At 41.4% G+C, this 14,793-nt stretch overlaps 1 long non-coding RNA gene across 6 annotated transcripts; it reads left to right on the forward strand.

The window, feature by feature from the left end:
* Nucleotides 1-10,720: 10,720 nt before the first annotated feature.
* Nucleotides 10,721-14,563, forward strand: LOC113282104. Of its 6 annotated transcripts, XR_003326560.1 has the most exons (10): nt 10,721-11,143; nt 11,236-11,543; nt 11,632-11,807; nt 12,293-12,552; nt 12,638-12,713; nt 12,947-13,203; nt 13,294-13,359; nt 13,453-13,539; nt 13,779-13,860; nt 14,110-14,563. It is a non-coding gene; the product is annotated as an uncharacterized LOC113282104 (long non-coding RNA). The 6 variants fall into 6 exon arrangements; XR_003326556.1 differs by having other exon boundaries at nt 13,294-13,539; XR_003326559.1 differs by having other exon boundaries at nt 13,453-13,860.
* The last annotated feature ends 230 nt before the right edge of the window (nt 14,564-14,793 follow it).

Consider the following 14,793-nt stretch of genomic DNA (forward strand, 5'->3'; position numbering starts at 1 on the left):
TTTGTGCGCTTGTTTTGGGACTGCCTCTTGTGGATTTTTGGTGTTATTTATAGTTTGGTGCGAGGCTTTTCTTCATTGTTGTTTCTTTCTCTACATGGTAACGTCTTGTGGACGTTACCATGTTGACTTCTTAGTTCTCGAGGCCCCAGGGTTTGTTTCGAGCTTACCTTTTCTCTGGGAGGTGCCCCAGGACTACCCTGGAAGCACTATCCCCCATACTTCACTGTTGGTGTGTATTGACACGTGTCTCCACGTGTAAAGAGAAAGAGGGGGGAAGGGGTGTGAGTGGTAACTGCATCGTGAATTACGCTTTTCTCTCTAGTATGCTTACCGGTTTATTCTTGATTTTCCTTCTCTTTCTTCTGATCAGTATATTTCCTACATGGCCAACTCTCTTCACGGGTATGTGTTATCCTTGGCGCCTATTCCTATGTTGGTTTCGGCGAGATTCAGACGATGTGAATTGAAGCGACTTCTGCTTGTGAAGTCTGAAATCGAGGAGCTTCGAAAGCAGAGGAGGCTGGATAGAGATGCCAAGCGCGAGAATTTTAGGTTACAAGACGAGGAATATCAGACTGCTCGGCTAGTTGACCTATCAGGTCGTGTGCCATTAGAGGTTCGGCGAGCGCTGGACGAGGCTACTACCGCTCATGATGCGGAAAATCAACTATTCGTAGATTCTGTGATGATGCGGCTACTATGGATCACGCCATCTCTGATTGTCATCTCTGGATTTCTGACCAGATAGCCTTGCCGCTTCTCACGCATGCTCTGGCCTTGGCGGCCGCGTCTACGCTCGTATCTCACCCCTATCTTGAGGATGAGTTGGCTCGTTTATTGGTTCTGAAAGAGGAAGCGGGTTTGTTGTGGACACTTCGGTTGATCCGTTAAGATAAAGCTCGTAAAGAGTACGATGAACATGAGGATACTCTTTCGCTTGCTCGTGGAGCCGGGGCTGAGGGTGAAATTATTCAAGACATCAATCATTTAGTGCATGAATTTGATCAGGATCTTCGTTTGGTTACTTCCCAGTGTGATGACGGGCGTTTGATGGTGGAAGCTGTGGATGCGGATATTGCTCATTGTCGGGTGTTAATAGCTGGTTAGATTGCGTATCCCCTGCAGGGATTTTTTTTTTATTCTGTTTCCTTTTGTGTTTGTTTTGAATCAGTATGAACAACTTTTTCTTTTAAATTGAAGTAGTGTTCCCATCCCCTTCTCTCTTCTTTTTTTGAATGCGCTTACTCCTTCTCTCTCGCGTTTCTTTCTTGAGAGGGGTATGCGTGCTCCCTTCCTCTTTTATGAGGGGGTGACCGCTGGTAAAAGATGATTAATCATCCTTGTAAAGAGCGCCTACTCCCCCCTTTTTTATATTGAAAGGGTGTTGTATGGGGCGGGCGTTAGTGAAACACGCGTATTCCCCCTTCTTTTTTTTTATTGAAAGGGTGTTAGGTCGGGTAAGCGTTAGTGAAACGCGCCTACTCCCACTGCTTTTTATTGAAAGGGTGTTGGGTGGGGTGGGCGGTAGTGAAACGCGCCTACTCCCCTCCTTATTTATTGGAAGGGTGTTGGGTGGGGTAAGCGTTAGTGAAACGCGCTGGTGGGCCCGGGAAAGCGTATAAAATTGAAGCGAAATGAAACGCGGGCCTACAGTAATACCGCAAGTGCACGGTCGTCAGTTGTAGCTCGTGCAAGTACGGGTCGATCCACAGAGACTGGGGGTGTTTGGAGTTTCTAGCTATTTGGGCTCTAAATTGCTATTGGGCTTCTAATTGTGCTTTGGGCTTAGTGGGTTTTTGTAACAATGAAATGGTTTTGGGCTCAGTGGGCTTTTGGATTGACTGTGAACTTATGGGCTTTTGGTCTTTTGAATTGCACTGGGCCTTGGGCTTTGATTAAGTCCACAGTGGACTGGACCTTTGATTTTTGGAATGAACTGAGCCTTGGGCTCAGTTGGCTGGGCCTTTAGATTAGCTAGGCTTCTGAGCTATGAACTAGATTACACTGGGCTTTTGTAAAACAAGGTAATGAATGCAGTAACAAGAACAGGAGAAACAAATGAGAAGAAAGAGCAAATTGTGGCAGTGAAGCTGTGATATTTACAAAGCAATGAAGATGGTAGTGAAATAATGAGACAATGGATGATAAAACAATAAACACAAGAAAACAGATACAAATACAAAACACAAAACAGGTGACAGTGACAGTGGAGAGTGATAGTGAAGAAAAGCAAAGGAAATGGTGAAAATGGCAGTGAAGATGGCAATGGAAATGAAGCAAAGAGAAAGAACCAAGGCCTAAGCCAAGGGAAATGGCAGGGGAGCAAAACTACATATACAAAACAGAGAAACAACACAACTAGGTTATGAATCCACCTTGTGACCTAGCCAGATAGTGTAATTCTATGTTAAATCCCTGTCCCTAATGGAGCTAGGGGAAGGTTCAAGCCTGCCTATGTTCCAGGGTATACATAAATGGAATGGAAGGAGAAGAAGCTTGCTCAACTGTTTACTCCTAGCATTGACTGTCTTTTGACAGCACAATCAATCACAAGCACAGTTGAGCACTAAATTCCTCCATTACTCAATCAGCTCAATTTACAAGAATTATAACCTAGCATTCCACCACTAACAGTGACTTAAGGCAACATCTCAGCCTAGCTATACACAAATACATGTGAGCTCACATAACAGCAACAAAAACAAAACAATTACTAAACAGAGCATTGAACTGAACATAAACAAACACAGAAGACATAAAACAAAAACATGAACTGAATTGAAACTAAATAAGAGCAACTGAACTGAAACTAAACAAGAGTAATGGAATAAACATAAAGATAGTTGCAAATTAAACACTAACCCTTGAGACACTGGCTATTCCAGTGCTCTTGGGTGACACACTGGCTAATCCAGGCATAAGCCTTTACATCACACCCACAGTCATATTTATACCCAATTACAAGTTAGGGTTCTCCAAAAAAAATCCCTAAAATCAAACAGAAATTAGGTAAATTATTTCTACCTAATTTGGCAGTACAAATCAGACCCATATCTTCTATAATGCTCCTCCAGGCTTCTCCCTAACAGTAATTAGAGTTTACTCGAAAATCCCCAAATTAACTGAAATTAGGGTTTGGGTTTTTCTTACCTTGATGTGACAAATCTCCTCAATTAGCATCGACCCATGTCTTCTCTGCTTCTCCTGGTGTAATTCTTCTGCTTCAATTTCATCTCTAGGTCACCTACTTCATCAACCTCTCACGCTTAGGGTTTCAGGGAAGAAACGTGAGAGATTGAGGGAATAGGGGGCTAGATAGTTAGGGGGTGATGATGGGTTTTGGTTGTTAGAGTGGTAGGATCGTGATGGTAGTTGTGGCAGGTGGCTGAGGCAGTGGAGAAGGTGGTGGCAGGGAGTGGTGGTTCTGCAGAGGTGAGGGAGAAGATGAGATCGATGGTTTTGGGAAGAAGGGAGTGTTTGGTTTGCTGCTCGACTTGGGATGTAGGTGTTTGGTACTATGGTGTGTGTCGGGGACAGAAAATGTTGATGCACAGCGAGGATGAGACGTTGGATACGAAGATGGTTGGTAGATCTAACGGTGGTATGAGAGATGAATCACTTCGACCGTTGGATTGTGAAATACAACAAAGTCAACGGTGCTAGATGATGTTAGGTACTGTAGTGTAAAGAGGGAGTATCTAATTTTGATGCACAGGCATAGGAGCGACCGTTGGATTCAAATACAATCTAATCTGAAGGCTTGGAATTTAAGCGCTGTGGTGTTTGGCAGAGACTTCAGATTTTCATGATCTATGAATGAGCGACCGTAGGATGATGAGTTGGATCCAATCTGACGGCTGAAAATGGAGGCGGTTTTGGTTATAGAAAATGGGTTTGGGTGAGGGTTTTGGGCCTTGGGTATGCCAAGCCCATATCTTCTTTAAGAACAATTCTTCCTCCTTGAGCCCATTCCTAGCTTTTTGGACGTGCGCTCCATTCTTTGCGGCTTCCTTGCGTAATTCTTCCCGGCTTTTCACTACTTTTCTGCTCTTTTCGCTCCGCGACTCATCCGAACTTCGTTTATTACCTAAAAATGCAAAATTAAGTAAGAAAAATATTTGTTCTTGAAAACAATGAAAATACAGAATATGGGATAAAATGTAGAATTAATGCACAAAAGATGAGTTAAATGCCAAGAAAAATATATAGAAATATGCACTTTTTAGCACTCATCAAGCCTACTCCCCCTTCTTTTTTATTGAAAGGGTAGTGGATGGGGTGGGCGTTAGTGAAACGCGCCTTCCCGACAATCACTAGGTATTTTCGGGGTCCCATGGTCTTTGTAGATTTATCAGTCAATAAGATGCCCTTGGCTGTCCTGATATCTTTTGTAGATTCGTCAGTCGATCAGGTGCCTTTGGCTAGCCTGAGACTTTTTGTAGATTTGTCAGTCGGTTGGGCGCCTTTGGCTGTCCTGAGACCTTTTGTGAATCTGTCAGTCAATCAGGCGCATTTGCTATCCTGAGACCTTTTGTGAATTTTTCAGTCAATCAGGCGCCTTTTGCTGTCCTGAGACCTTTTGTGAATCTGTCAGTCAATCAGGCGCCTTTGGATGTCCTGAGACCTTTTGTGAATTTGTCAGTCAATCAGGCGCCTTTTGCTGTCCTGAGACCTTTTGTGAATTTGTCAGTCAATCAGGCGCCTTTGGCTGTCCTGAGACCTTTTGTGAATTTTTCAGTCAATCAGGCGCCTATGGCTATCCTGAGACATTTTGTGAATTTTTCAGTCAATCAGGCGCCTTTGGCTGTACTGAGACCTTTTATGAATTTGTCAGTCAATAAGGCGCCTTTGGATGTCCCGAGACCTTTCGTGAATACACCACTTTCATCAACTTACTTTTACAGCTTAAGACAGATGTTTACATGGTGTGACTCATGCGTAAAAAAATTTCAACCACTTGTCATTGATAGGTGTTTTGACCTTGGTTCCATTCATGAGTTGAAGCTTGTAGTATCCGCTTTCTGCCACTTTCCTTGTCGTGAATGGGCCCTCCCAATTTGCAGCGAACTTGCCGACACTGGCATTTCTTTGTACGTGTGGGGCGATTTTTAAGACCAACTCGTCCGCCTTGAACATTCTCTCCTTTACCCTTTGGTTATAGTAGTTCGCTGCGCGCCTCCTATAAGCTTCTGCGAATCTTTCCGCTCGTGTTATCCTTTCTTCTGTGGAGTCTAAATGAGGGAATCAGCTTATTTCATCTGGTGTGGTGTGGCTATCCATTGCTACTCTTGCAGATGGAACCGCTATTTCTGCGGGTAGGATTGCATCTTCTCCACAGACTAACGAATAAGGTGATGCTCCCGTGGAACTGCGCTTAGAAATCCTGTATACCCAGAGTGCCAATGGCAACTTCTCATGCCATTCTCTATGGTGATCATGCACTTTCCTACTGAGGATGCGGATGAGCGTCTTATTTGTTTCCTCCGCCTGCCTGTTCCCTTTGGGGTAATAAGGGGTTGACGTGTGAAGCCTTGTGTTGTATTGGCGGAGCAGGTCAATCACGTCTTTGTTCAAAAACGACTTAGCGTTATCTTCCCTGATTATCATGGGCGCGCCGAACCTACAAATGATGTGCTCTTTAATGAATGTGGCTATTGTAGCACCCGCGTAATCTTTGAGGGGTACTGCTTCAACCCACTTGGACGCGTACTCAGTGGCGGTTATTTTGTATTTATGACGTTTAGAGGATGTTGGGTTGATCGGCCCTACGAGATCAAACCCCCAACTGTGGAACGACCAGGGTGTTACTATGCTATGTAGCAGGGCGCTTGGATCAAATTTCCATGTGTTTGGCAGTGTAGGCATTTTCGGACGTGCTTCCATCTATGAAAACCCTCTTTAGCGGTTTCCTGTTGATATGCACTATGAGATACAAGGGTCTGAGGTGTTCTCCAGGGTAGCAGATATCTTCATTCGTGAACACAATCGCTTCTTTGGAGAGGATACCACAGGGCATTCCTGCCGCTATGGCAGCTATAGCCTTGGATGCTTCTCCAATTTGGTATTTGCTGAAACCAAGGAAGTCGAAGAATTGTTGAGCTAACACCGTTTGGAAAACTGGCCAGCCACGCTGTCCGTGTTTGAAAATGCTGGGTTTTCCATCTCGACTTCACACACTTCTTCCACCTCATCATCCCATGGATTCCAAACGTCCCCGCTCGGATTGTGGGAGAGCATCATGACTTGGTGTTGAGTCGTTTTGCCGCCTTCCGGGTTTCTCATCTCAATCTCGCCTATGTCCAACTTTTTCTGGAACATCCTCCGAAGATTGAAGCAGTCGATCGTAGGATGTTGTACCCTGCGGTGGTAATGGCAATACCTGGTGTCATTTGTGTCAATAACGCTGGGGTCAGTCTTTGTTGGCGGAAGTTGGATTTCCTTGTTTGCTACCCACTGTTCTAATAATCCCACAATTTGTTATTTGCTACAGGGCAGGGGTGGTGGAAGCGCCTGTATTCCCCAACCCTCTCGGCTGTTATTTGGACGGGTATTCCTGGGCGTGGTTGAAACGGTGTTCACCGAGTTTCGACAAGCGTAGTCTGAGATCGGTTCCTCAATGCAGTCGGCGATTCTTGCGGATGATTCTTCAAGCTCCACAAATGTGGGGAAGTGGAAGTTGACTAGGATTTTATTGAAGGATGGGGTCATTCCTCGCACGCAAATCTCCACTAGCGCTTCTTCCCTGACATCCTCGTGGCAGTCAAGGGTAAGCAGGCGAACCTGGCGATGTATTTTCCTATCTTCTCGCCTAGGCGTTGGTTGCACTTACTAAAGTCTATTGTTGTGACTTTCCTTTTGGCTGAATAAAATTTTCTGAGGAAGAGTGTGGACATGGTCGACCACGAGCTGATGCTTCCTGACTTTAGGTTATCGTAGCAAGTGAAAGTTGTATTAGTTAGCGACTTCGGGAACTCTCTCAAGCATAGTTTCCCATCAGTTGCACGATCATTCATAGCAGATAGGAACCGACTGAGGTGTTCTTTTGCGTTACCTTGACCATTGTAGACCTTGAATTTGGGTGAAGTGTAATCCTCCGGGCACTAGTATTCTGTTATTTCAGAGGAGTAAGGACTCGCCACGAAGTTGTAATTGCCTTGTTTTACGACCCTATTATTCGTCTCTAAGTATCTTGCCATCGCCTCCCGCGTCATAGCTACGGGATCTTCCTCTTCTGCGTTCTTCGTTGTCTCTTTGGCGATTTTATTGGCATTGGCTTCCTTCATGAGTCTTCTCAGTTCTTGCTCCCTGCGTATATGGCCTTCTAGTTCCTTCTGCAGTTCCTCGAGGGAAGGCTGGGTGGGTGGCGCCTCCTCAGTTTCATGTTGTTCGTCTTCTTCACGCGTGGAACCTGGTTTTTTCACTTGTGTCATCGGGTCTGTTACTATCCCTATCCTCTCGCTTTCTTGGTTGAGTGGGGGAATCTTTGGGCTCTCTGTCGCGCCTGAGTTAACGCCTTCTGTGTGTGTCATGGTGAGCTAGGCACGGGCCTCCGAGTGTGGTCTCCAAATGTTGAGGGGTGAATTTAGGTTTGAGGTTCTATACGCCCTAGCTAGCCAAATGACCTCACTTTTCTAAGAATAGTAAGAGAGAGAGTTGTCTTTCCATTGTACCTTGTCCTTCTTTATATAGATTCTCTAAAAGCCCCTTCCTTTCATGATATCATGCCATGTGTCCTAAACTCCCTTAATTACTACTAATGTCATCCCTTCTCTAATAAAACCTCTTTCTTCCCTCTTAGTTCCTCCCTTGTCCTTTTCATTTCATGGATACTTTCTTGGTGGACTTGGGCTTCAGTCCCCATGTTTTATGTGGGGTTTGCCTCCCTTTTGAGGGTACACTAGCCTGGCTAAGGGGTAGTATTTTTCATGTATCAACACCAGGCGTATTGGTTTTGTTATTCATTACATATCTTATGAACAACCAATATGTGTGATTGAGTATAACCGTTCGCGACTTGTTTGTGTTCTTGGTAGAACTATTCACGAAGGCTCGACTTATGTATTGGTATGACTTTTATTAGTGAAAGCGATCTTAAGTAATCACCTGAGATGGTATGATAGGGTGTGTGATTTTATGTCTGACCAAATATGGGAAAGGGGAAACCAATCCTAGTAAAAGGTGCAGTACATCACAAAAGAAACCGATCCTTGTATGAGGTGCATCAAGGTTTATAGCAGAAAGGGGAACCGATCCTATGGACATGTGCAACACATATAAGTTAGATACCATATACATTTTATCTTATAAGTTCAATTACTTATTTTTGTCTGTACCTGGAAAATCACCATTCAATGCTGACTGAGGAACATAATTGTCCCTCACTAAGCAGGGGACTTAATGTAGATGGTGGATTTTCGACAAAGGCTAAAATCATAAACCCATAATTATACGAACTTCTGATCCAACAATCAGACGCGAGTATCGAGACACGGGTCTCTCATCGAATCTCTGACTGAGAATAATGTCTCTCAGAGTACATGCAGATATGTAGTCTCTCGGCTAGGCAACGACATATCTCATGAATACTGAACACTTCAGTAATTACTTCTATATAAAATCACGAGAATGGACGGCTCCTAGACAACTTGCCTGCTAGTATAGAGCAATAACGTCTTCAGGATACAAACAACAGTTTTTCCTGACTATATAAAGGATATGACACTTCAACTAGCTCATGTCGCTCAGAATAATTAATGCTCCTAGACGATCGTACTAGTATAGAGCCATCAATTAATTATTCCTAAATTCTTGGATTCATCCACTGAATTTCTGAAAATATTCAAATATTTTCGTAATATTTCGTTACTTCAATCTATGGTTCTTCCCAGCAGAATTCCATGGGTTAGTAATAAATATTCAACGTACAGGCGTCTGAGTTACCTTCGAGTAAGCCCCGACTCAAAAGGTGCAAGTGTACTCGACGATGATGCACTAACAATCACCTGAACGCACGAACGAGTATTTCAAAATACGACGAAACGATGAACCTATGCAAAATAGGAAAGAAAATAATAAATAATAAAATATTGACCAAGGTGTTGGGGGGACTGGGACCACTGGCTGGCCGGCCGTGCCGTGGCCAGTCCCATGCCAGTTTTATATTTTATCCTTTTTTGTTATTTTCCTCGATCTTATGAAAATCCTTTCATTTGAATAAATATCCTTCGTTTTGAGGAAACTCCTCAGTTTCATGGTATTTCCTTCACACCAAGGAAATAATATAAAATTGGAAAAAATATCATGGGGCCGTGTTTATTGGCCAACCGGCCATGCCTTGATCCCGGCCGCCCCACACCTCATGGTTCCTTATTATTTTATTAATATTTCCTTAATCTCATGAAAACTCCTTAATCTCATGGTATTTTCATAAAACCATGAAAAATATAACATAAAATTAGGGAAACTCGTGGGACCGGACCCCATCCGGCCGACCATTCCCTAGCCGGTCCCACATGTCCTTTTATTTTATTATTATTATTTTAAGTTTCCTTGATCCCATGAAATTCTTTGATTTCATGGTATTTCTCTCAAATTATGAAAATTCCTTCAAATCATGGAAATAATACACAAAAATTACATAAAATTAGGGAAATGCACGGGACCGGGCCCCAGCTGGCCGACCATGCTCAAAGCCGGTCCCACACGCCCTTATTTTATTATTTTAATATTATTTGTTTCCTTGATCGCATGGAAACTCCTTCACTTCACTTTAGGAAAGGCACCATGGGACCGTGGTCACTGACCGGCCGGCCATGCCTTGGCCTCAGCGGTCCCACGCTTCATCATTCCTTCATTTTATAATTATTTTCCTTCATCTCATGAAGTTTACTCAGTTTCAGCAAAACCCTGATTTTGTCATATTTTCTCAAATGGTTGCTCAAACGCATGCCAGAAAATACCAAAATTCGCAGGACTGAGACACAAACGTTTTGACGACGTGAGCATGTTACCTTGACCAACCAAGGTTGGCTCTTTGGCTCGCAAGGAGCCGGTCCCACGTATTTTCATGATTTGACCTAATTGCACGTATTAGGTCCAAAACTCCTCCAAATAATTTTGGAACTTTCATCGAGTGATCGACATTCGATCCCGTGACCGTCCAGGGCCGGTTTCATGACCCCTTGGTCGGTCCCTCACCTCTTCATAATTAATTAGGTTTTATAACCTAAGGCTCATACGAGCATTGTATGGGGAATGATTGAACCATGGTTACGCTACCAATAATTCATCAGACGAGCAACACTTGCTCAGATGAGCAATATTTGCTCAAACCAAGGAATATTGGTTAAACCCTCAATATTCAACAATTTATCGAATGAGCAATACTTGCTCGCCTCAACTATCAACGTGAGAATTATACCTCTGTCTCAACAGACACGTTCAATTCATGAGTCTCAGAACATTTTGCAAAATCATGTTCAACTCAGCAAATATACTAGTGGAAAATGGATTTTTAACCACTTCCTTGGCTTTAAAGAAACGACTTCCTTGGGCTAGTAGTACTTATATGAGCTGTGAGACACAGTAGTTTTTCAGATAAAAATTAAACAAGTTTCAGTCACAATCGTTATATTGGTTGGTATTTTTGTAATAAAGCTGGGCTCGCTTATCGAGTATAAGAACCACTCAACTACTTTCTATAGCCCCGGTTCTAGACGACAATACCCATACATACCTTTTCATTTTTATGTTTCTTAACTCCTTCACAGAGCACGAGATCCCCTTCTTCCTAAGATAATATCCCCTTCTTGTTCATCCACAGATATGTCCTCAAATCATAAACTCCCTTCTTGTTCATCGACAACTCGATCTTAACAAGTTTTTTACAAGATTTATTATTATTTTCTTCCATTAATCAAATTCAACAAAAACTCCAAGAACCCTAGATTCAAAATCCAATTTGTTTCTCAATAATTAGAAATCAAAGTTAGAAATTGAAGACGAACCTCACTCTCACATCAAAGATCGAAACTCACTGTCTCAAATTCGTAACCCCTATCTCAAAATCAAAACACATGTATCAATAGAAATCTAAAGAAAAATTTGTACCCATAGATTAGTTTTCTGCTCCTGAAATCATCAGGTATTATCAATCATGTCCTTGTTTGCTAAATATGATAGACTTTTAATATCATTAATGATTTAATTTCTCTTCATCTTCTCTCGATTTTGCAGAAAGGTGTTTCCTTATATATTTTTTGCCTGCAAAATCAAGTCTTCAAGTGGGTTGAAGATCTCTTCTCCTAGTGAAAGAAATAAAATCCCTAAATTTGAAATTGAAGCTTTTCTTATTGCTATTATTATTGTGAGATAAGGAGATTTTCGCTTGTGTTAACTTAAATGAAATGTTCGATACTTATTGGACCATATAATGTGCATCTCGAGTTATCACGGACAGAGAAACTGGGAGGTCAAGGGGTTTTGGATTTGTCAGCTACATCTATGAAGAAAATGCTAGTCAAGCTCTTACTATGGACGATCAGGTATAAATGTGAATGATATCATCTGCAATGATTCAATTAGCTGTGGTTCATCTCTAATGATGCTTAAAGGACATTGTTGTTTGTTCAGGATCTAGGTGGAAGACAAATCCGTGTAAGCTATGCTAATGAGAGACCTCCCCGGAACTTTTATGGGGGTGGTTATAACAATGGCGGAGGTGGATATGGGAACAATGGTTGTGGTGGTTATGGAGGTGGCGGAAGAAATGACGGTTTCTAAACCTGTGTTCCTTTTGGCTCTGCATGGTTGGTATTCTTCTTTAGCAGTAATTTGAGTGAAAAGTAGACTTAAAATACATCAGTCACATTCTTAAATTCTACAATCTCTCTTTTGTAGTAGGTGGGGTGTCGTTTAGACTATTTGTTGATTGCATTTCATGCTATTTAATAATAGTCGACATACGTGTGTGATTCTTATTTGACTCTCCCCAGTTAGTTATACACTTACATTTTGGTTAGTTATTGAAAATAGAAATCTTTGAATTTTATCTTGTACGTGGGACTGTAACTCCTACTTGGTTGGAAGACCATATATAAGACCATGATGTGTCAACCAATGTAAGGCATGATGACACCTTTATGAACACAGGAACAAAATCACAATTTAGCATGTAATCTCTGAATTTCGTAAAGGTTGTCCAATAAATACATAACACCTTTATGTCTATATGGACTGTGCACTCGTAATTGATAGTTTACTGAACCATCTATGATTTACATGTATGGTATAGCTACATATCTTTGTTACATGGATGGGTTAACCACTACCGTGTTTCGGAGATAAATGGATTTGTATCCAAGGCGTCAGATCGCATTTGCTGCTATTCCGCAACTCCCTGTTGTGTGTACTCAGTGTTGCAATAAGTATCATACAAATGATTCAGTTTACAGGCTAATGCGGTGCGTATATCCTCAAACGATTTATATGGAGAGAATCCTCAAACGATTGGATAAGTTGCAGCATACAAGTGCAAATCTACCAAAGGAAAAGGTATAATTGAAGTTGTGTCAGCTTTCCTCGCTCTTTTTTGTTGCATGATCAAGTGTTTATATTGCCATCTTTTCATTTCCTCCAGGTGCTTTCCAGGATTCGGAATTATCTACAACTTGTTGGGAGAAAGGTAGACGAGATTGTTCAGCAGCACGAATTTAGTAAGGCTTTTTTTGATGATCTAGGAAATTCTGTTTCGTATGCTTGTTCCATCTTTCACTTTTGATTTTTTAAGTGTGACTTGTTACTTGCTTGATGGGAAACTGGAAAGCATCTGGACTTTACAGAGTTTATTTTTTAAGTCTCTCTGTTCAGATTATTGCACCCGAGCTAGCTAAGGAATGCCATTAGGAATTACTTGAAATAAATGTTCCTTTTCTTTCTTCTTGTGCAGGGATGATACCTTTTCAAACCTATCTGGGGCTTCAACAGATAGTTTCTAAACTTAAAGAGGAGCAGCAGTCTGAGGCAGGTCCATCCTACCTAAATGGATCTGCACCAGATCACTACCCAAACGATTGAGATAATAGTTCCATACAGTATCGTTCGTGTGGCCAGAATATTCCAAACCCAAAAGGGTTCTAAAAGCATCCGCCTCACGACGCTTCATAATCATTTCATCGAGACCAGGAAAGTGCGAAGTCAGAAGAGGTGCTCATATGCAGTTTTGCTTACATATGTTTCAGTTTTATGAGGATATGATGGTCAGGGATTTAATTTCATTTACGTGATGATGTGCAGGAGACACAAGAAGTTGAAGGGGAAGAACAAATGGTTGCAGCTTACAGCGTAACCGATAAAGGGCTTGTACTAATTCGTTTTATTTATTTTGCTGGATTCAAATATCACACCATGTCTTCCTTAAGTCATTTAGACGTGTCTTTTCTTTTCTTTGTGAAGATGGTGAACCCTTGAACTTAGTGCTACTAGTCACTAGCCTATCTCTGATTATGCATTGGCGGCAAATAGTTGTTTGCAAGGAGTGGGGTAAGTTCTCTCGTAGGGATGTAGTTTGTTGCTAGAACAGAGTAGTGTATGATTGATTTGTTTCCATTATAACTATATCATTATATATCATCGTGCCAACTATAAATATATCTAATCTTAATTTGAGATGGATCGCATGAGTTATTTGCATTTTCAGTCAAGTTTGAGCAGCGGTGTACTAATGTTTATTTTTTTGAAATTAACACGGTGACATTCTTTGATTGGTGGAGCTATAACAGACAGAACAATGGATTTGGTGCAGCTGAAAACGCTACATTCCTATAGTTTTGATTATAAAACTTAGCAGTCTAAAAAAAAAAGGTATTAGCTTACGTACTTAACTCATTCTCGACTTGTTTATGATGTTTACAAGAATAGATATTATCTTACCTACTTCACTCATCTCTGCATATATATCTTGCTGCTTTCAAGCTCCTAAGTAATAAAGTCAGGCGCTTGCAGACATTTTACATGTTAATTTTAACATCAATTTCTCCCAGCTTTAAACTGTTAGCCAACCTAACTACATCCTGATATGTAGCATAATGTCTGGTTGATGGTTATTTTCAGTGATCACTCAAAAATTATAATGCAAAGCATGTTATATGGAATGAACCAGAAAGGGACAAGAGGAGTTGTAGACATTGTTGAAGAATAACTACAACTACATCAGTCAAAGCTTGGTGCAAGACAAGCTATATAGAGTCATGGTGGTTAGCTGCAAAGTGGAAATTCACACCATTATCCAATTTCACAAGTCTTTTGGGTACCTATCTTTTGTTTTAATTCTCTCGTATTACTTGGTATAGTTGGCACAGTCTTGCGGGTTAAATGCTAAACTGTGTATGAGTCTATGAGATAGATTGTTGAAGTTTTTGGTTGTCAGGTTTGTCAAAGAGACTCAGGTTTAACATTGTTCTTGGTATTGAAATTTTCACATTTTAAACTTGGGTGATTTGAAGTGGTTGAGTTTGTACATTGAATCTATCTTTCAATATAAATTTTTATTTGGTTTCCTTTTTAATTTAGTTTTGTTGTTACTCCTGATTCCTTCTTAGATTCAGCTGAATCAAATCCTTTTTTTTATTAAATATAATCGAAATAAACTACTGTGTTCATCAGTACTACGGTGAGACCTGCCGGGAGAAGTAGTTTTTTTAAAAAATTCCACGTTTGTGAGACACAGTCGTTTTGGAAAAAACCACTTCTAAATTAGAGCTGATGAACACTGATGAACACGGTCATTTTTGGTGA

Source organism: Papaver somniferum, chromosome 5 (genome assembly GCF_003573695.1).
Source record: "Papaver somniferum cultivar HN1 chromosome 5, ASM357369v1, whole genome shotgun sequence".
In the NCBI taxonomy this organism is placed as follows: Eukaryota; Viridiplantae; Streptophyta; class Magnoliopsida; order Ranunculales; family Papaveraceae; genus Papaver; species Papaver somniferum.